The sequence below is a fragment of the Mauremys reevesii genome, linkage group 23 (genome assembly GCF_016161935.1).
Source record: "Mauremys reevesii isolate NIE-2019 linkage group 23, ASM1616193v1, whole genome shotgun sequence".
NCBI lineage: Eukaryota > Metazoa > Chordata > Testudines > Geoemydidae > Mauremys > Mauremys reevesii.
This window is the reverse complement of record NC_052645.1, coordinates 325,130-345,005: the sequence shown is the minus strand read 5'-3', so window position 1 is coordinate 345,005 and position 19,876 is coordinate 325,130. Positions and strand designations below refer to the sequence as shown.

Here is a 19,876-nt window from a genome sequence, read left to right as displayed (position 1 = left end):
CTGGTGGGAATCTTAGGGCTAGTCTACACTTACCATCCAGGTCGACGCGGTGAGCTGACTTCTCGGAGTTCAACTATCGCGTCTGATCTAGACGCCGATAGTTCGAACTCCGAAGCGCCATGAGTCGATCTCTCTCACCACTGCAAAGGCGGTGGCGGAGTCGACCTGAGCCGCAGAACTTGATCCCGCAGCGTGTGGACGGGTAAGTAGTTCGAACTAGGGCACTTCGAGTTTAGCTACACTATTCACGTAGCTGAACTTGCATACCCTAGTTCGACCGCCCTTAGTGTAGACCTGTCCTTAAATGTACAGAGGAGACTTAGTACAGAACCCCACAACCTTCCATGCAAATGGCACTTACCCCTCACAGAGCAGGATTGAAATTCCTGCAGGGAGATTGCTGGGCCACATCCCCTCTGGGCATAAGCAAAGCAGCAGGGTGAAAAGAACTTGCAGATGCTGGGAATTGAACCCAAGACCTCATACATGCAAAGCATATGCTCTACAACTGAGCTACATTCCCAGATCAGCCATATATGCTATAGGTTACACTCAGAGCCCTCTTGTTTCCAGAGCACCCAGTGGCCTAAGAGCAGCATGGTGGACACATTCCCTGCTCTGAGGGTCAAACCTGCTGTCCTGGAGGCTGCTGGTTCTTAGGGTCACTTGGCAGCAGGGCCAGATTCTATGTGGGGCAGAGAGAGTGGGTGCCCTGGGCTCAGGGTGCAGAGATACACTCAGCCCTCTCCCTGCATTGGGTGCTGCCACCCCATGCTGCAAAGTCATGGTGGGGTGCTGTGAGTAGCTCAACATCTCACCTGGTGGCAGAAATGGTGTGGGGACTCCAGGTATTTCTAGGATCCACTATTTCCACCTGCCTGTAAAGTCAGCTTTCCCCAGCACATGCATCATGTGCAATTGGGTCACTGTTTCCATGGCTGACAGCAAAGAATCACTCCCAGTTTCCCTTCTATCTGCGGCAGGATTAGCCTGTGTCAGTGATTAATGAGGTGGATCTAGTTGTAGATTGTTATTCATTCCCCGCCTTGTCAATTCACACCGTCCCTTTCCCATGCAGATTCCCAGCACCTCAGTGATCCTGGTAGCAGGGGTTGGGTCCTGAGATTTTCAGGTTCTTTCCCCTCCACCTGGAGTGAACTCAGCTTTTTCCCATCCCAGACATTCCATGAAATAACAACAGGGGCATAAAGAAAGAGGAGGGAACATCTCACAGCCAGGGCTGGATGTGCCCAGGGCTCCTGCTTGTCCATTGTTTCCATGGAATTTGGCCCCTGCTTTGCACAAGGGACAGAGAAATATCTTGCTGTTCCTGCGTCTGTGCAAGGAAAATTGTGCTTCCCTAGGAAAGAGAGGCGGAAATGGACCCATGGTGGGACAATATCCTCAGGATTAAGAGCAAAGGACTCAGGCTGAGAACTTATTTAACACCACTCATCTGGGATTTAACAAAATATCTTCCATGAAGACACTGGGAACTTGTGTCATTGATCCAGACTTTGGGGGTCCGGGCTGCTTTAACTCTTGGCAAAAAAATTAACTTGATTCCAAGAAGGGAGAGAGAAGAAGCCTGAAGTTGACTTTAGTCCCAGGCTGGGGTATCCTGAATGGTGGGAAACATCCTTGGCTGCTACCCAGGGACAGCCACTACTGGTGACATACCACGGCTGGGATGTGAGGGAATGTTACATGGACTTTATCATATAGAGCCCATCCGGCTTCTCTCAGAGCCCACAGGCGAGAATCTAGAGAAGGGTGAGTCATTTCTCAACTGCATTCTCAGGAAAAGCTGGTAGCCGTCCTGACCAGACACCCACCCAGGAAAGCAACCATGGCAGTTCTGTGGAGAGCTCTGGCTGCCAGGGGTCCAGCTAGGAGAGGGAGTGCTGAAGGGTCTGCAGTTTTGCAGTGGGAGGAGGGCCAGACCAGTGGGGCTGTCTCAGGAGTCAGAGGTGGCTTTGCCAGTGGGGAGGCGCTAGGTCACTTGTTGATGGGTGGGGAAGTAGGAACTACAGGATGTGAGGCTGGTTAAAATGAAACTGCACAAAAAACCCTCCCCCTTTGCTCCAGCTAAAGGCCCTACTTTGGCCTCTCCCCCTTTCATAAAAATCTCCATATCTACCCTGGCTCTCAGAAACCCCCTTTCTCCTATGGGTATTTTTATGATTTCTTCCTTTTTTCATGGTCTCATACAAATACTTTTGCCATCAAAATGATCAAGTAAATTTAAAATGAGAAAAACAATCAAACAACACATCTGTATCTCCTTCACCAGACATGGTCTGTGTCTGAATTTTTCTACAGAACAGTCTAGGCAGGCAGAGTCACCCCTACATTGACTTCACATCAGGCCCAGGACTTGCACCCAGCAGTTCTTGGGGCCGTGGGACAGAACTGAGCTTCACTGGCAGCAGTGAGGGAGGATGGTTGGGACTGAGCTGTCTGGGGAATATTTTAATCCTTATCTATTTTTCAGAGGATTAAATCAATGCAGCTTCCACTTCTCTGTCTCTCCCAAGGAGATGATGTTTCTGTGCAAAGTACCCAAACTTTTTAACAATAAGAAGTGAAATGAAATGGCCACATGATGGCAACAGAACCTAAGAAACGTGTTAGTCTCTAAGGTGCCACATACTCCTGTTCTTTTTGAGGATACAGACTAACAGGGCTGCTCCTCTGAAACCTAAGAGATGAGAAGCCATGTTCTTGTTCAATGTGCATTGAAGCTGAAAAGGGAGATGTTTCCTCTTTGATTCCTAAGCCCCCAACTCTAATCCACTAAACACCCCTTTCCTCCACAGCCAGGACTAAAACCCAGGAGTCATAACTGGTGGCCCCCTTAACCTTCTCTCTGTGAGGAGGAAGAAGAAGCTCTGAGACCCTGTGCTGTCGTCTTGCCATCCTGCCGGGGCTGCCCTTGAAACCCAATGGGGTTTCCTTGGGCAGTTCTGAATCTTGCTCCCCGGAAGGGTGTAATTTTAGGAGCAGTTTCCAAATAGTGCAATTAACCCGCCAGAAGGGGCAGCAGGTATCGGTGTCGAGCCATTGAAATAATCACAGCAAAGTAGTTCAGGAAACTGTTATTAATGAAGTGTGAGTGAAAGGTGAGAAGCTGATGGTGTCAGTGTCACACCAGAGGGCGCTGAGATGGTTTTAAATTTGTCATCCAAACCCAGCCACTACCTAGCACATGTTTTAACCTCTTCTTCTCTTACCATTGCTCCTTATCAGGAAAGGGGAGAGAGCAAACGAGCAATAGAAACAGAGACCTAGTGACCGACCCAACCTTTCTTTGCTCTGCAGTAAGTCATCTTGCATCTGCGGCTGTTGAAGCTACAAGGCAGAGGACTAAGTACAACATTTAAACTTATGTTTGACCTCAGAGAATAAAACAAATGTGTCTGTGAAAAGAGAGTCGAGTTCAATCCCTTGTCACCATCAATGTGCAAACCAGGAACCTGTTGGTGTCACTAGGCCTAAGTAAACCAAAGTTGTGAATTTGGGCCTGAGTGAACCCAAGTTCTTCCAGGCTTGGTTACACTTACAAATTTGCAGCGCTGCAGCAGGGTGCAAACACACCCTCTCCAGCGCTGCAAATTGGCGCTGCAAAGCGCCAGTGTGAGTCAGCCCTGCGCGCTGGGAGCGCTCCCAGCACTGTCTGTTATTCCCACAGGGAGGTGGAGTACGGACAGCACTGGAGCTTCTCCCAGCTGGCGCTGACTACACTTAGCTCAAAGCGCTGCGGCAAGGCAGCACTGCCACGGCAGCGCTTTGAATGTAAGTGTAGCCAAAGCTTAAGATGCTAACAAAACAGCAAGCAAATGTAACTGTCAGCTGTCTCAGCTTGCAGCTGCAGGACAGTTTGAAACAGCAAAGCGGGGGAGGAGGGGAAAGGGGGAGGAAAATCTGCATGCGTCTGTGCTGTGAAGGCCATAGATAAATATGCAAATGGGAACTTTTCTAACACGCTGAGATGTAATGTTTAAAGTAACTGTTGTTGGGAAGGAGGTGAGGGGGGGAAACCAAACAAAAGGCTTACACAAACAAGTGGGGTATAAATGCTGGGACCCTGCCTGCCATGCAGGTGTGCAGGATTTGAGATGCTTTTTTCTCCCTGGCACCTTTTTTGAGCTCAAATAAACGTGGTTTGCTTCTCCACCCTGGTGTGTCAATTGGTGCTACGCACACCAGCAACGAACCTGCTGTTGCTCTGCCTCAGGCTCTTTGAGCTGGCAACAAACCTGTTGCTTTGCATTCCTGATGTGTCACCATCATGTGGCTATTCTGTCTCAGCCCCTTTAATTAAAAATTGTGTTTTTCATAGAAACTATATTTTCCTTGTAGAGACAGGGGCAGATTAATCTACAAAGGGAAGGTGATTCCAAGGCAGTTCTGGAGGAGAAGGGAACATTTTCAGCATCACTAAATTATTTTGTTGTGCCTCACAGAGAGAGAGAGAAAATAAACCTATTAATTTGAGCTACCAACACAGTTCACAGCATGAAATACACAATTTTGTGTTCAATGAGTTGTGTTCAGTTACATAATATGAAAAATATGTATTGGGCAATGCATGAAAACCTCACTGCATTGAACAAACCCACCCTGATCTAGTCAATGTACTACAGAATATTTAAAGAAGTTAAGAAAGATGTGCTTATAAATTAATGTGTTGTGCCATTTACACACACACAAGACACAGAAGAAACTGAATTATTTGAGCTACTAAAATTTCCATTTTCTCACAGCATTTTAGGTCTCAAGGTTGTTTTAATTTGCTTATTTTTTGGAACTAGAAATGGGGAAAGAGTACACTGAAGTCAGTGGAATTACCGCAGTGAGGGATTAGTCACATTTTTTGCCACTAACAAAACCTTTGTTAACACAGAGTTAACTTTGACTGTGACTATCTCTTACCTTCCAGAACATCGAGTTCAGTAAAACTCAAACTCTGGAAAAACAGGGAATACAGAGTGAGAGTACATGCCTAGATAACCTTAACTCTGCCCTCTAGAAGAGAATCCCTGATAGCATATGAGAACAAGGAAAGGTTTGGGGACAAATTACAGCTATTTCCCAAGAGTTTGTTTCTTCTGAAATTAATTGACCCTGGCCCCATCCATTGATCCTGGCCTGGTGTCTGGCTGTGAAATTTACTGTTTTTATCCCAGCATAATTGTAAAGCAATGTCTTCTTTAAAAGCTCCTTTATTCTAGGTTATACAAGCAGGTCACTTCCCCAGGTATTTCAAGGAGATGGAATTTTCCTGACCCACAGGGAACTTAAACTAACATGCTCAAGATCACACATTCCTTAGGAGAAAACTAAGGGGAAAAAAAACCAAAACCCACCAAACCGTTGCTGTATCTACCCAAATGATCAATGAGACCAGAAAGTGAGACTGTGCAATTAACTGTCTGGGACGACACTGACTCTGCAGTTACTTGGATGCAGACACACCCAGCTCTATGGTTGGTAAACGTACAGAGACTCTGCTGCTGCTCATGAACTAGCAGCACATGACCTCTGAACAGCTGTCATTTGAATGTATCTGAAAGTCACAAGGTACAACGATCTGTGTTAAAGGAAGGTTGCCATTTATTAGAGCCCCAGTTGATGCCGTGTGCACAAAGAGAGGATTGAATGTGTAACAGGGAGTTTGGTAAATCCTGGTTATTTTAGTTTTGTAACAGGCTCCTGTCCACCCCCAGTAGAGTTTTCAGTCCCAATGGCAACTTACTTACCAAATGTAATACAGACTAGCCCATGCCTCCCACGTGGATGTGGTTCTTGTTCTTCTGCACATTGTAGCCCATGGAGGCCAATGACCTGCAAATGTGTCTTCATGTGAATTTGTTCAATTGATGAAAACAAACCTAGACACTTAGAGGATTGGAAGTGATTTCAGCTGGGGGACATGTTTGCTAGGTTTTTATGCATTTGCACAGGAAAACATTGAGTGTGTCCATTCATTTCAGGGATCCCCATTTAGTGGAGCTCCTGAAAATGGAATTATTTTTACTGAAGGAACAGGTTTGTGAGAGGGTACTTGGATTTGAACCAAAGACCACTTGATCTGCAGTCAAACACTCTACCACTGAGCTATACCCCCATGACATTTGCATAGGCAAGTCAGTGACCTTAAGGATTTTGAAGGACGGGCTCTGCCTCAGAGAGCTCCTTTTCTATTCCCAGACCACAGGGGTTTAAAAAATGGGGTTTGATTAAACTTTATATACACATGTAGACACCACAGCTTGCACACCCACCAACATAGCTTCCCCCCACTGTCATAGCTACCACCTCTCGGGGAGATGGGTTAACTGCACGGACAGGACAGTTCTCTCCCCTCCGCTTAGAGCAGCTTCATTATTTATGAACAGGTGGGAAAGAACCTCCTGAATGGACAGCAACCAATGTATCAAATATTGCTGTGTCTGCATTCAATATGGGTAACTGGTCATATTGGGCTGGATTAGTAGGAGCGTTGCCAGCAGATGGAGGGAAGTGATTATTCCCCTCTAGTCAGCACTGGTGAGGACACATCTGGAGCACTGCGTCCAGTTTTCACCCCCCGCCCCCACTACAGAAACAAATTGGAGAGAGTCCGGGGGAGGGCAACAAAAGTGATTAGGGGGCTGGAAGACATGATTTATGAGGAGAGGCTGAGGGAACTGGGATTGTTTAGTCTGCAGAAGAGAAGAATGAGGCGGGAGTTGATCGCTGCTTTCAACTACCTGAAAAGGGGTTCCAAAGAGGATGGATCTAGACTGTTCTCAGTGGCACCAGATGACAGAACGAGGAGCAATGGTCCCAAGTTGCGGTGGGGAAGGTTTAGTTTGGATCTTAGGAAAACCCTTTTCACTAGGAGGGTGGTGAAGCACTGGAATGGGTTCCCTAGGAGGTGGTGGAATCTCCTTCCTGAGAGGTTTTTAAGGTCAGCCTTGACAAAGCCCTGGCTGGGATGATTTAGTTGGGGATTGGGTTGGACTAGATGACCTCCTGAGGTCCCTTCTAACCCTGATATTCCATGATTTGAAGCTGTTCCCGTGTATCAAGGTGAGCTGCAGCTCAGCGAACCCCAAGGATCTGAGCGAGGCGAGCTACTTTGCAGCAGAGGCAGACCAAGCGGCAGGTACAACGCGGGTCGCACCCGGCCGCAGATAGAATCTCATGTGCGAGATCCCGGCTCCTGTTACTTTGCAAAGTGTGTGCGTTGTTCGGTTTGAGCTGTGGGCCAGGTGCCCTCTGGCTTCTCGTCCGGCTCCGTCCTCCATGCGCCTGGGCATCAGCGGGACTGTCTCAGGAGAGCAGCTGCCCATCCCAATCTCCGCCCAGCCGGAAGGAGCAGAGGCAGCCCGGAGAAAAGACCTTTGAGCGCCAGAGACGGCAGGAGCATCTTATTTGCATAGCCACAGTGCATTGCGTGCAGTGAAGCGAGTCCCTGGTCGAGGGGCTGGTTTTGCTCCCTGTGTCCCCGGTTTCGATGATCCAACTCGGGCTGCCAATCGGTTCAATTCCATTTCCTCTGAAAGCTAGCGGTGTAGCGGGCTGGGAGAGTAGTCACCCTGACTTTGGGAGCGTAGGGCGTTGCCCGGCAGTGCCTCTGCCACAAGTTCTACATACTCTGCTTTCTCTTCAGTTCGTATAAATCTTTCGCCTTTTACTAAAGATTTCCATGGAGAGGAATGTTGATGAGTTTGTACCCAATTTTTTAAGGCTTTGCTTTGGCAAGGCTGTTGCTTGCTGTGAGAAAAACAGAAGAGTGTTCCCTGAGCTGGTGTCACTGGCTGAAGCTTTTTATAGTATGAAAAAGTATAATAGGGGCACCTGGCATTGGCTGCTGTTAGCAGACAGGATACTGGGCTAGGTCTTAACTTGGATGGGTAGCTGGGAAGACAGTCAATCAGACAGAACGGTTCAACAAACTTTTCATTTCCTTGTTATTGCCTGACTCCTTTAATTCTTTCCTTTTCCTTATTTCCCAGCAGACCGACTAGCCACCAGATTTGGGTGCTAGCAGAGGGACCTGACGAGCTCCTTCTTTTCGACAGCGTTGAACTTGCCAGGGCACAGTCAGATTCTGGATGCTCATCTGAATGTAACGCCTAGCGCTCACCTTTATTTCTGTTTCTTAGCTCTTTTGGGCCATCGATCTTTGGTCTGACCCGTAGGATCCCTGCATTAGGAGAGATGGCTAATTAATGAGCCCATAAACCTTGGAAATCAAATGAAACCTGAAGTCCGTAGAAGACCTCGAAAGGCCCTTGGGGGGGTGGAGTGCGAGCTGAGGAAGAGTTCCCTGCACAGCTTACCTCTCCATTCTCGTTTTCCTGTCCTGAGCGCAAAAGCCAGGAAGCAGCTCCGGGTAGGGAGGGGATACCATATGTGTGCAGTGGTTAGACAGGAAACAGCGAGGACCTGGACTCGTATGGAGTGAAACTGTAAGCATCTTCTGTATGCCTGATGGCTGCAGGTTTGAGAGAGTTATGTGGGAAGTGGAGGGTTTCAGTGGGCTTTCAGAGGACATGTAATGGAAAGGCAGCCGAAAGTGGAATCCCAGGTTTTTAAACAATCCTCCACTAACACACCAAACAGCTCAGGTCTAGTTACTCATTGAAAATTAGAATAAAGTTACAGCAAGATTTCATCATAAATGAAGTCAAACCCTAAAGATTTCAGAACACAACTGCTAAAAGGAGCCATTAGGGAAGCAATACAAATCAACCTTGCCTCAGAGAAAGGCAGTTAAACAATTTCTTTTTAAAGCAGCATAATCTCCCCAAACGGAAGGGCCCTGGTCCCGGAGAAGGGTCCTGGAGAGGGTTTTCCTCGTTGGTGCCGGCCATCCACCTCCCCGAAAGGCGGGTGCTAGGTCGACGGAAGAATTCTTCCGACCAAGGCGCGGACTGATGTAGCCGCGCCGATTCGTTCCCGTGCAGCCCAGGCCCGAGGGTCGGTGCGTGCTGAACAGTTAAGTCAAAACAGCTCCGTCCGTCAGAGGTGTGCAAAGGAAAACCCGCTCCTGGCGACACGGCCACGCCGCCCTAACCCGCAGCGTAGCTAAGGGCATTCGGGAGGCGGTGGGTGGGCCTCAGCGACGGAAAGCCCTCCTCCAGCATGGGGTTGTGACAGCCTAGTCTCCGTAGCACAGACAGGGTGGCCACCAGAGACAGGAACAGACAGCGAAAGCCAAAGCGGCCCCAGGGCAGGGGCGAGGCTGCCTGTTGGACGAGGAGACCGGGTGGGACAGGCGTTTTGGACAGGCCGTCCCTCCACAAAGGAGGAAGAGCCCGAGAAGAAGGGCCAGGCAAGAAGCTACAAGCAGGGAAAGAAGAGCAGGCAGGCAGCTCCTTAGAGCCAAGGAAGGCACCGGTCCAAGCCCCAAAAGCAGACTAGAGAGCAGATCAGCTGCAAAAGACTAGGGAAAGCCAAGAACACAGAGAGACCCAAGTAAAGTTTCAGAACTGAGCTTTGCTTACAAGGAGGAACATGTGACAAAGATACCTGGAAGTACAGGGCCTGTGGAGAAGAGCACTCCCAAAGACCCAGAATAACAGCTGTTTTCCTGAGAATCTGCTTTGCAGTGCACTAAGCCTAAACAGCCCACTATCAGTTGTCTGTTGTTTAAACCAATCACCAGGGGAGAGCGCGAACGCAGTCCCCACTACCACAAATTATGCAGTCAAGTTTCCGCATTTGGGAAATCGCGAGGTCAGCACACCCACAGTGCAATGGATGAGCCTCACCCTGGGAAAACCACCTCGTGATCATGGTATCTCCTGCCAGGTAAGTATGAATTCCTGCTGCCCGCCGCCCGCCCTCGCTCACCCCGCACTTATAACACACGGGCGGACCGCCGCGCCCCCACCGCCGGCCTCGCCCACACTGGCCCCCACTGCCGACAGCTGCCCCGACGTGGCCCCCGGAGACCGTCCCTTCCCCACGAGCTCCCGGTGCCAAAGTCGGGCCCTGCCTGGCAGCCTGCATCCGCTCCCACGATGCTCTGCTCGCACACAGATCTGCATACCTGCTCACGCGGCTCCGCCTCCGCTCGGGCCTCCCCTGCCCGCCCGGCCGCCGCTCTTGCGTGCTCAGCTCTTTGAGCTCAGATGGGGTGTAGTGCTCAGATCGAGTGCGACAGACCTTAACTTTGCCATGTGAGGGTCATTCTAGCCCCATTACCTGGCTTGCTTATTTATACCTATGACTGTCTTTAACTGTTGTATGCGTGATGTACCCTCACTGCTTGCTGACTGTATCTTGAACTCACCCACAGTATACCCCACATTGGGACATTGCACACGGTATAAGTTATGTGCTGTCCAATACTAAAGTACTAGCATCCCCCTATACTCTGTATGTCACCCCTGATGACCAGTAACTGATGTTACAAACTCTCTGTATTAAGAGAATTCGGCCGGTGCAGGGACGACGTCGCCTCGCTGTGGTCTCCCGCTCCGCAACGCCACCCGCCGACTGGGAAAGCAACTGGGCTGCCGCTGGGTATGGAGCGAAGATCGGCGAGAGCCAGGAGTCCTGGTACCACGGATCGGGACGGAAGACAACACCATCGTCAGCCCTGGAGCCAGAGGCATGCTAGAGAAGACCCTGAAGGCCGCCGTCCACGCGCTCTACGTGGACACCCTGAAGAAAAAGCCGACCAGGACAAGGTTTTCGAGGTCACCAGCAAGTGGGACTCCAGCAACCACTTCCTCCCCTCAGGCAGCTTCATCCGTTTCGCCGACTGGCGGTTCATACACCGCGCCCGGCTGAACTGTGTCCCCCTCAACGGAGCCATCCGCCACGGGAACCCGGACAAACGCTGCCGGAGGTGCGGGTACGCCATGGAGACCTTGCCCCACGTCCTGTGCAGCTGCAGACCCCACGGCAGAGCCTGGCAGCTGCGCCACACCGCCGCCCAGGACCGCTTGGTGAAGGCCATCGCCCGCACCTGGGGAGAGATCGCTGTCAATCGCGCCATCCCGGCACAGACAGCCTGCTGCGCCGGACATCGTCATCACGGATGAGGACCGGAAAAGATCATCCTCGTCGACGTGGCGGATCCTGTTCGAGAATAGGACCACGGCCTTCCGCCAAGCCGAGCCCGCAAACTCGAAAATGCGCTCCCCTGGCCGACACCCTGCGAGCAAAGGCTACGAGGTCTACACCGACGCTCTGATCGTTGGGGCCTTGGGCGCCTGGGACCCTTAACGACGCGTGCTGCGGACCTGTGGGTGGGCCGTCGCCACACGCAGCTCATGAGATGCCTAATGGTCTCGGGACGCTATTCGGTGGTCCAGAGACATTTACACAGAGCACGTCACCGCCACCGTCAATACCAAGAGTGAGCCGGCGTGACTTCCTGCACCCACAAGGGGAAGAGACCTGTAAACTTCCCTGTTGGACTTTATCCCTGAGCCCTGAACCAACCAAACTGAACTCTGCCCCGTGAGGCACCCTATCACCATTACCCAGTCCGCTCATTTACTCACGCCACGACTATCCATAACCTGTTTGTATGAGTGATGTGCCCTCACTGCTTGCTGGCTGTACCTTGAACTCTCCCACCGTATACCCGCATTGGGGACATGACAGACTGTGTATATGTATATGCTGCCTAACACCAAAATGCTAACATCCCCCCACAACCTGTATGTTACCCCCAATGACACAATAACTGACGCTTTAAACACTTTGTATCGTTTATTTTAAATATTCTCTAATAAAATTTAAATCTATTCTTAAACATTTTCTAATAAACATTTAAAACTAAAATTGCCCTATACTCTGTATGTCACCCCCGATGACCAATATCTGACATTTCAACTCTCTGTATCGTTCATTTTCAAATATTTTCTAATAAACTTTTAAATCTTGGCCTATCCAAGTGCTTGGCCGTGATCAAGTGTCTTGATGTTTTTGGTCTTTTGGCCTCGAGATGAAAACCTTGTCTGTGTCTTGGGAACCTTGAGGTAAAAAATTATCTAAGTTGTAGCGGGTCCCGTCCCGGGAAGCCAGGCCATCAGAGAGACGACGTGGCCCACCTGCTGCTGGGAAAGAGTGCAGCTTGCATTTCGCTTCTCTCGCTCTCCCCACCGGAAGTTGGTCCAATACAAGAATGACCTCCCCTGCCTTGTCTCACGTCAGTTTCTCCTCAGGGCAGAAGGTCGGGTGTTGTCAGCCACTCTCCAGAAACTGGACGGCCACTCGATCCCTTTTGTTACCTGCCAAGTGAGGCTGAGTGCACTGGCAGGCAGCGCCGTTTGAAGAAGTGGAAGATTGGACAAATGACCAGGGAGGAGTATAAAAATATTGCTCAGGCACGCAGGAGTGAAATCAGGAAGGGCAACTCACGCTTGGAGTTGCAGCTAGCAAGAGATGTTAAGAGTAACAACAAGAAGGGTTTCTTCAGGGAGGTTAGCAACAAGAAGAAAGTCAAGGAAAGTGTGGGCCCCTTACAGAATGAGGGAGGCGACCTAGTGACAGAGGATGTGGAAAAAGCTAATGTACTCAATGCTTCCCACCCTCCCCTTCGTGATTTTGTCTTCACGAACAAAATCAGCTCCCAGACTGCTGCTCTGGGCAGCACAGCATGGAGAGGAGGTGACCAGCCCTCTGTGGAGAAAGAAGTGCTTCGGGACTATTTAGAAAAGCTGGATGAGCACAAATCCATGGGGCCGGATGCGCTGCATCCGAGGGTGCTAAAGGAGTTGGCGGGTGTGATTGCAGAGCCACTGGTCATTATCTTTGAAAATTCATGGCCATTGGGGGAGGTCCCAAATGACTGGGAAAAGGCTAATGTAGTGCCCATCTTTAAAAGAGGGAAGAAAGAAGGAGGATCCGGGGAACTACAGGCCAGTCAGCCTCACCTCAGTCCCTGGAAAAATCATGGAGCAGGTCCTCAAGGAATCAATTCTGAAGCACTTAGAGGAGAGGCAAGTGATCAGGAGCGGTCAGCATGGATTCAGCAAGGGCAAGTCACGCCTGACTAACCTAATTGCCTTCTGTGAGGAGAGAACTGGGTCTGTGGATGAGGAAAAGCAATGGATGTGTTCTTCCTTGACTTTAGAAAAGTTTTGATACGGTCACCCACAGTATTCTTGTCGGCAAGTTCAAGAAGTTTGGGCTGGATGAATGGACTATAAGGTGGACTATAAGCTGGCTAGGTCCTCGGCTCAACGGGTAGTGATCAATGGCTCCACGTCTAATTGGCAGCCGGTCTCAAGCGGCGTGCCCAAGGCTCGGTCCTGGGGCCGGTTGTGTACAATATCTTCGTTAAGGATCTGGAGGATGGTGTGGACTGCACTCTCAGCAAGTTTGCAGATGACGCTAAACTGGGAGGAGCGGTCGATACGCTGGAGGGTACGGATAGGCTACAGAGGGACCTAGACAAATTGGAGGATTGGGGCCGAAAGAAACCTGATGAGGTTCAACAAGGACAAGTGCCCAGTCCTGCACTTAGGACGGAAGAATCCCGTGCACTGCTCCAGACTAGGGACCGAATGGCTAGGCAGCCGTCTGCAGAAAAGGACCTAGAGGTTACAGTGGAAGAGAAGCTGGATATGAGTCGACAGCGTGCCCTTGTTGCCAAGAAGGCTAACGGCATTTTGGACTGTATACATAGGGCATTGCCAGCAGATCGAGGATGTGGTCGTTCCTCTCTTCGACGTTGGTGAGGCCTCATCTGGAGTACCGTGTCCGGTTTTGGGCCCCACACTGCAAGAAGGATGTGGAAAAACTGAAAAGAGTCCAGCATAGGGCAACAAAAGTGATTAGGGGCTGGAAGACATGATTTATGAGGAGAGGCTGAGGGAACTGGGATTGTTTAGTCTGCAGAAGAGAAGAATGAGGGGGGAGTTGATCGCTGCTTTCAACTACCTGAAAGGGGGTTCCAAAGAGGATGGATCTAGACTGTTCTCAGTGGCACCAGATGACAGAACGAGGAGCAATGGTCCCAAGTTGCGTGGGGAAGGTTTAGGTTGGAACTTAGGAAAACCCTTTTCACTAGGAGGGTGGTGAAGCACTGGAATGGGTTCCTAGGGAGGTGGTGGAATCTCCTTCCTGAGAGGTTTTTAAGGTCAGCCTTGACAAAGCCCTGGCTGGGATGATTTAGTTGGGGATTGGGTTGGACTAGATGACCTCCTGAGGTCCCTTACAACCCTGATATTCCATGATTTGAAGCTGTTCCCGTGTATCAAGGTGAGCTGCAGCTCAGCGAACCCCAAGGATCTGAGCGAGGCGAGCTACTTTGCAGCAGAGGCAGACCAAGCGGCAGGTACAACGCGGGGTCACACCCCGGCCGGCAGATAGAATCTCATGTGTGAGATCCCGGCTCCTGTTACTTTGCAAAGTGTGTGCTTGCTCCGGTTTGAGCTGTGGGCCAAGTGCCCTCTGGCTTCTCGTCCGGCTCACCTCCATGCGCCTGGGCACCAGCGGGACTGTCTCAGGAGAGCAGCTGCCCCATCCCAATCTCCGCCCAGCCGGGGAAGGAGCAGAGGCAGCCCGGAGAAAAGTCTCCTTTGAGCACCAGAGACGGCCGGAGCATCTTATTTGCATAGCCACAGTGCATTGCGTGCAGCGAAGCGAGTCCCTGGTCGAGGGGCTGGTTTTGCTCCCTGTGTCCCCGGTTTCGATGATCCAACTCGGGCTGCCAATCGGTTCAATTCAATTTCCTCTGAAACCTAGCGGTGTAGCGGGCTGGGAGAGTAGTCACCCTGACTTTTGGGAGCGTAGGCGGTTGCCCCGGCAGCGCCTCTGCCACAAGTTCTACATACTCTGCTTTCTCTTCAGTTCGTATAAATCTTTCGCTTTACTAAAGATTTCCGTGGAGAGGAATGTTGATGAGTTTGTACCCAATTTTTTAAGGCTTTGCTTTGGCAAGGCTGTTGCTTGCTGTGAGAAAAACAGAAGAGTGCTCCCTGAGCTGGTGTCACTGGCTGAAGCTTTTCTATAGTATGAAAAAAGTATAGTGGGGGCACCTGGCATTGACCACTGTCAGCAGACAGGATACTGGGCTAGGTCTTTAACTTGGATGGGTAGCTAAGAAGACGGTCAATCAGACAGAACCCGTTCAACAAACCTTTTCATTTCCTTGTTATTGCCTGACTCCTTTAATTCTTTCCTTTTCCTTATTTCCCAGCAGACCGACTAGCCACCAGATTTGGGTGCTAGCAGAGGACCTGACGAGCTCCTTCTTTTCGGCAGCGTTGAACATGCCAGGGCACAGTCAGATTCTGGATGCTCATCTGAATGTAACGCCTAGCGCTCACCTTTATTTCTGTTTCTTAGCTCTTTTGGGCCATCGATCTTTGGTCTGACCCGTAGGATCCCTGCATTAGGAGAGATGGCTAATTAATGAGCCCATAAACCTTGGAAATCAAATGAAACCTGAAGTCCGTAGAAGACCTCGAAAGGCCCTTGGGGGGTGGAGTGCGAGCTGAGGAAGAGTTCCCTGCACAGCTTACCTCTCCATTCTCGTTTTCCTGTCCTGAGCGCAAAAGCCAGGAAGCAGCTCCGGGTAGGGAGGGGATACCATATGTGTGCAGTGGTTAGACAGGAAACAGCGAGGAACTGGACTCGTATGGAGTGAAACTGTGAGCATCTTCTGTATGCCTGATGGCTGCAGGTTTGAGAGAGTTATGTGGGAAGTGGAGGCTTTGGTGGCTTTCAGAGGAAATGTAATGGAAAGGCAGCCGAAAGTGGAATCCCAGGTTTTTAAACAATCCTCCACTAACACACCAAACAGCTCAGGTCTAGTTACTCATTGAAAATTAGAATAAAGTTACAGCAAGATTTCATCATAAATGAAGTCAAACCCTAAAGATTTCAGAACACAACTGCTATAAGGAGCCACGAGGGAAGCAATACAAATCAACCTTGCCTCAGAGAAAGGCAGTTAAACAATTTCTCTTTTTTTAAAGCAGCATAATCTCCCCAAACGGAAGGGCACTGTTCCCGGAGAAGGGTCCTGGAGAGGGTTTTCCTCGTTGGTGCCGGCCATCCACCTCCCCGAAAGGCGGGAGCTAGGTCGACGGAAGAATTCTTCCGACCAAGGCGCGGACTGATGTAGCCACGCCCGATTCGTTCCCGTGCAGCCCAGGCCCGAGGGTCGGTGCGTGCTGAACAGTTAAGTCAAAACAGCTCCGTCCGTCAGAGGTGTGCAAAAGGGAAAACCCGCTGCTGGGCGACACGGCCACGCCGCCCTAACCCACAGCGTAGCTAAGGGCATTCGGGAGGCGGTGGTGGGCCTCAAGCGACGGAAAGCCCTCCTCCAGCATGGGGTTGTGACAGCCTAGTCTCCGTAGCACAGACAGGGTGGCCACCAAGAGACAGGAACAGACAGCGAAAGCCAAAGCGGCCCCAGGGCAGGGGGCGAGGCTGCCTGTTGGACGAGGAGACCAGGTGGGACAGGCGTTTTGGACAGGCCGTCCTCCCATCAAAGGAGGAAGAGCCTGAGAAGAAGGGCCAGGCAAGAAGCTACAAGCAGGGAAAGAAGCAGAGCAGGCAGGCAGCTCCCCTTAGAGCCAAGGAAGGCACCGGTCCAAGCCCCCCCAAAAGCAGACTAGAGAGCAGATCAGCTGCAAAAGACTAGGGAAAACCAAGAACACAGAGAGACCCAAGTAAAGTTTCAGAGCTGAGCTTTGCTTACAAGGAGGAACATGTGACAAAGATACCTAGAAGTACAGGGCCTGTGGAGAAGAGCACTCCCAAAGACCCAGAATAACAGCTGTTTTCCTGAGAATCTGCTTTGCAGTGCACTAAGCCTAAACAGCCCACTATCGGTTGTCTGTTGTTCAAACCAATCACCAGGGGAGAGCGCGAACGCAGTCCCCCACTACCACAAATTATGCAGTTGAGTTTCCCGCATTTGGGGAAATTGCAGGGGTCAGCACACCCGCAGTGCAATGGATGAGCCTCACCCTGGGAAAACCACCTTCGTGATCATGGTATCTCCCCTGCCAGGTAAGTATGAATTCCTGCTGCCCGGCCGCCGCCCGCCCTCGCTCGCCCCGCACTTATAACACACGGGCGGACCGCCGCGCCCCCACCGCCGGCCTCGCCCACACCGGCCCCCACTGCCGACAGCTGCCTCGACGCGGCCCCCGGAGACCGTCCCTTCCCCACGCCGAGCTCCCGGTGCCAAAGTCGGGCCCTGCCTGGCAGCCTGCGTCCGCTCCCACGATGCTCTGCTCGCAAACAGATCTGCATACCTGCTCATGCGGCTCCGCCCCTCTGCTCGGGCCCCTCCCCCTGCCCGCCCGGGCCGCCGCTCTTGCGTGCTCAGCTCTTTGAGCTCAGATGGGGTGTAGTGCTCAGATCGAGTGCGACAGACCTTAACTTTGCCATGTGAGGGTCATTCTAGCCCCATTACCTGGCTTGCTTATTTATACCTACGACTGTCTTTAACTGTTGTATGCGTGATGTACCCTCACTGCTTGCTGACTGTATCTTGAACTCACCCACAGTATACCCCACATTGGGGACATTGCACACTGTATAAGTTATGTGCTGTCCAATACCAAAGTACTAGCATCCCCCTATACTCTGTATGTCACCCTGATGACCAGTAACTGATGTTACAAACTCTCTGTATCATCTATTCTTAAACATTTTCTAATAAACATTTAAATCTATGCTGTCCAATACCAAAATGCTAATATCCCCCTACAACCTGTATGTTACCACCAATGACACGATAACTGATGCTTCAAACACTTTGTATCGTTCATTTTCAAATATTCTCTAATAAACTTTAAATCTGTTCTTATCAGTTGAATATCTGATATGTCCTTTATTTGAGGACTGTATATTAAACTGATTTTTGAAACAGGGGGCTGGAATAGGAGCTTGCTCTGTCCACCCCATGCATTGACCTGGTATTGCAGTGCCTCCAGGACCGGTGGTGCCTCTCCTTCTGGGGAGAATCTTCTGGTTAGAAAAGCAGAAAGAATTTTACTGTAATGATGCCCCTTTAGAGCAGATTTGTTCGAGTTGTTGAAAACAGATTGGAAACCCTTGTCTTCTTTACAATAAAATATTGTTATGTTTTCTTGGGGTCTAATGTTTTGTGAGGCTGTCGATAGATATGTGAGGTTCTTTGTCTTGCTAGAGGATTGTTTAAGGAGCTGGGATCCTTTTTTCTGCAAGTAGTCTTTTCAACCGTTAGTATGAGGATGAAGGCTTTCGGGCTGTTGGGGAGATGGTTGGTTGGTTGGTTGGTTGTTTTGTTTGCACGCACAGGCAGAGACGGCGCTGTTTAAAGCTGCTCCCGTGCATCAGGTCAGGTTAGCTGCAGCTCACCGAATCCCGAGGATCTCAGGTGAGCTACTTTGTAGCAGAGGCAGACCAAGAAGCAGGTACAATGCCGGGTCGAACCCCGGCTGGAAGATACAATCTCAATGACCGAGAGAAGTTTTCCGTTGGACCGTATGAACTCGAACCATAAACTCACTGAACATTAAATCTCACCAAATGAGGGTCAACCCAGCCCCATCATCATATCCACTCGTTATACTCCACACCTGAACATAGCCGTCATATGAACAACCTACCCTCCTATCTCAGTGTCTGTACGTTGACCCGTTAACCTTTTACTCCCAATCGGGGCTATGGCAGATGATGTATTCCTTATGCCACCTGATCTTAAACTGAATTTTGCACCCTCGACAATCTGTAGGTTATTCCTGACCACCAGAAACTTCTACGCCTAAACTCTGTGGCCTACACTTTTAAAAACAAACAAACAAACAAATGAAAAAAAACCCATCATCTTAGTAAAATCAGAGGCTGCCAGGAGGTTCAACCTGCTGCTCACTGCAGGACCGATCCCCCACTAAAGGGCCCCCCTCCGGGGCTGAGCTTGCAACCCTGGGTTTAGCAGGCTAATGCTCAAGCCCCCGAGCTACCCCTCCCCCCTACGTTGACACTTGCTTGCGATCCCGGCTCCTGCTCCTTTGCAAGGTGTGTGCGTCGGCTCCTGGGTTTTAAGCCTGCTAACCCAGCGGGGGCCCGATTGCCCTCTGGCTTCCCGCCCGGCTCCCTCCGCCATGCGCCTGGGCGTCAGCCGGACTGTCTCAGGAGAGCAGCTTTCCCCCTCCCCCGCATCCCAATCTCCGCCCAGCTGGGGAACGCAGCCCTGAGAAAAGACTCCTTTGAGCGCTGGAGGCCGGCGGGGAACTCTCATTTCCATACCCACGGTGCATTGCGTGCAGCGAAGCCAGTCGCTGCTCAAGGGGCTGGTTTTGCTCCCAATGTCCCCGGTTCCCATGAGCCAATTTGGCATTTAAATCGGTTCAATTAAATTTCCTCTAAAAGGGAGAGGTTTACTGGGGCTGTCGGTGTAGTTACTCCGAGTTGAGCGGAAGGCGCCTTTCCCCTGGTAGTGCCTCTGCAGGTTGTTCTGGTTTCTCTTCAGATGGTATAAATCTTTGTCTCCCTCTGCTTCCGCTCCCGAAAAGCAAAAGCACAAGCACAGCTTTTCCTGGAGAGTAACCGTTATGCGTTTCCGCCCCAGTTTTGTGAGATTGTTATCTCACGTCGTGGGAAGAAAGCAGAATGGGGGTCGGACTTTTGCGCCTTGAACAGAGCGGTGGTGTGTGTTTCCTTGGCTAGCTGCTGCCTGTTTGTGGCTGGGAGGCAACCCTTACCGATGATGGCAGGGGGACAGCTCTCTCTTGTGTTCGGCAGTGATGCTGCAATTTTTTGTTGTGCCCCTCCCCTGCTGCAAACCAGGCAGGCAGGCTTGGTGGCCCGCGGAGGTGGGTCGAGCCCAGGTTTCCTTTGGCAGACGCCTGGTTGAGAACCGGTGCTGTATCCTATAGGGATCTTAGTCATCTCTTGTCTAAGCTGACAAGCC

The 19,876-nt window shown here is 50.7% G+C and overlaps 6 non-coding genes across 6 annotated transcripts; 3 read left to right on the top strand and 3 right to left on the bottom strand.

Moving 5' to 3' along the window:
* Nucleotides 1-6,058: 6,058 nt before the first annotated feature.
* TRNAC-GCA lies at nucleotides 6,059-6,130 on the bottom strand. Its single transcript has one exon. It is a non-coding gene; the product is annotated as a tRNA-Cys (tRNA).
* A 1,510-nt stretch (nucleotides 6,131-7,640) lies between these two features.
* On the top strand, nucleotides 7,641-7,756 carry LOC120389452. Its single transcript, XR_005590926.1, has one exon. It is a non-coding gene; the product is annotated as a U5 spliceosomal RNA (small nuclear RNA).
* Nucleotides 7,757-9,659: 1,903 nt separating this feature from the next.
* On the bottom strand, nucleotides 9,660-9,815 carry LOC120389455. Its single transcript, XR_005590929.1, has one exon. It is a non-coding gene; the product is annotated as a U1 spliceosomal RNA (small nuclear RNA).
* A 4,976-nt stretch (nucleotides 9,816-14,791) lies between these two features.
* LOC120389454 lies at nucleotides 14,792-14,905 on the top strand. Its single transcript, XR_005590928.1, has one exon. It is a non-coding gene; the product is annotated as a U5 spliceosomal RNA (small nuclear RNA).
* A 1,922-nt stretch (nucleotides 14,906-16,827) lies between these two features.
* LOC120389482 lies at nucleotides 16,828-16,991 on the bottom strand. The gene has a single exon (XR_005590956.1). It is a non-coding gene; the product is annotated as a U1 spliceosomal RNA (small nuclear RNA).
* Nucleotides 16,992-17,745: 754 nt separating this feature from the next.
* On the top strand, nucleotides 17,746-17,931 carry LOC120389499. The gene has a single exon (XR_005590971.1). It is a non-coding gene; the product is annotated as a U2 spliceosomal RNA (small nuclear RNA).
* The last annotated feature ends 1,945 nt before the right edge of the window (nucleotides 17,932-19,876 follow it).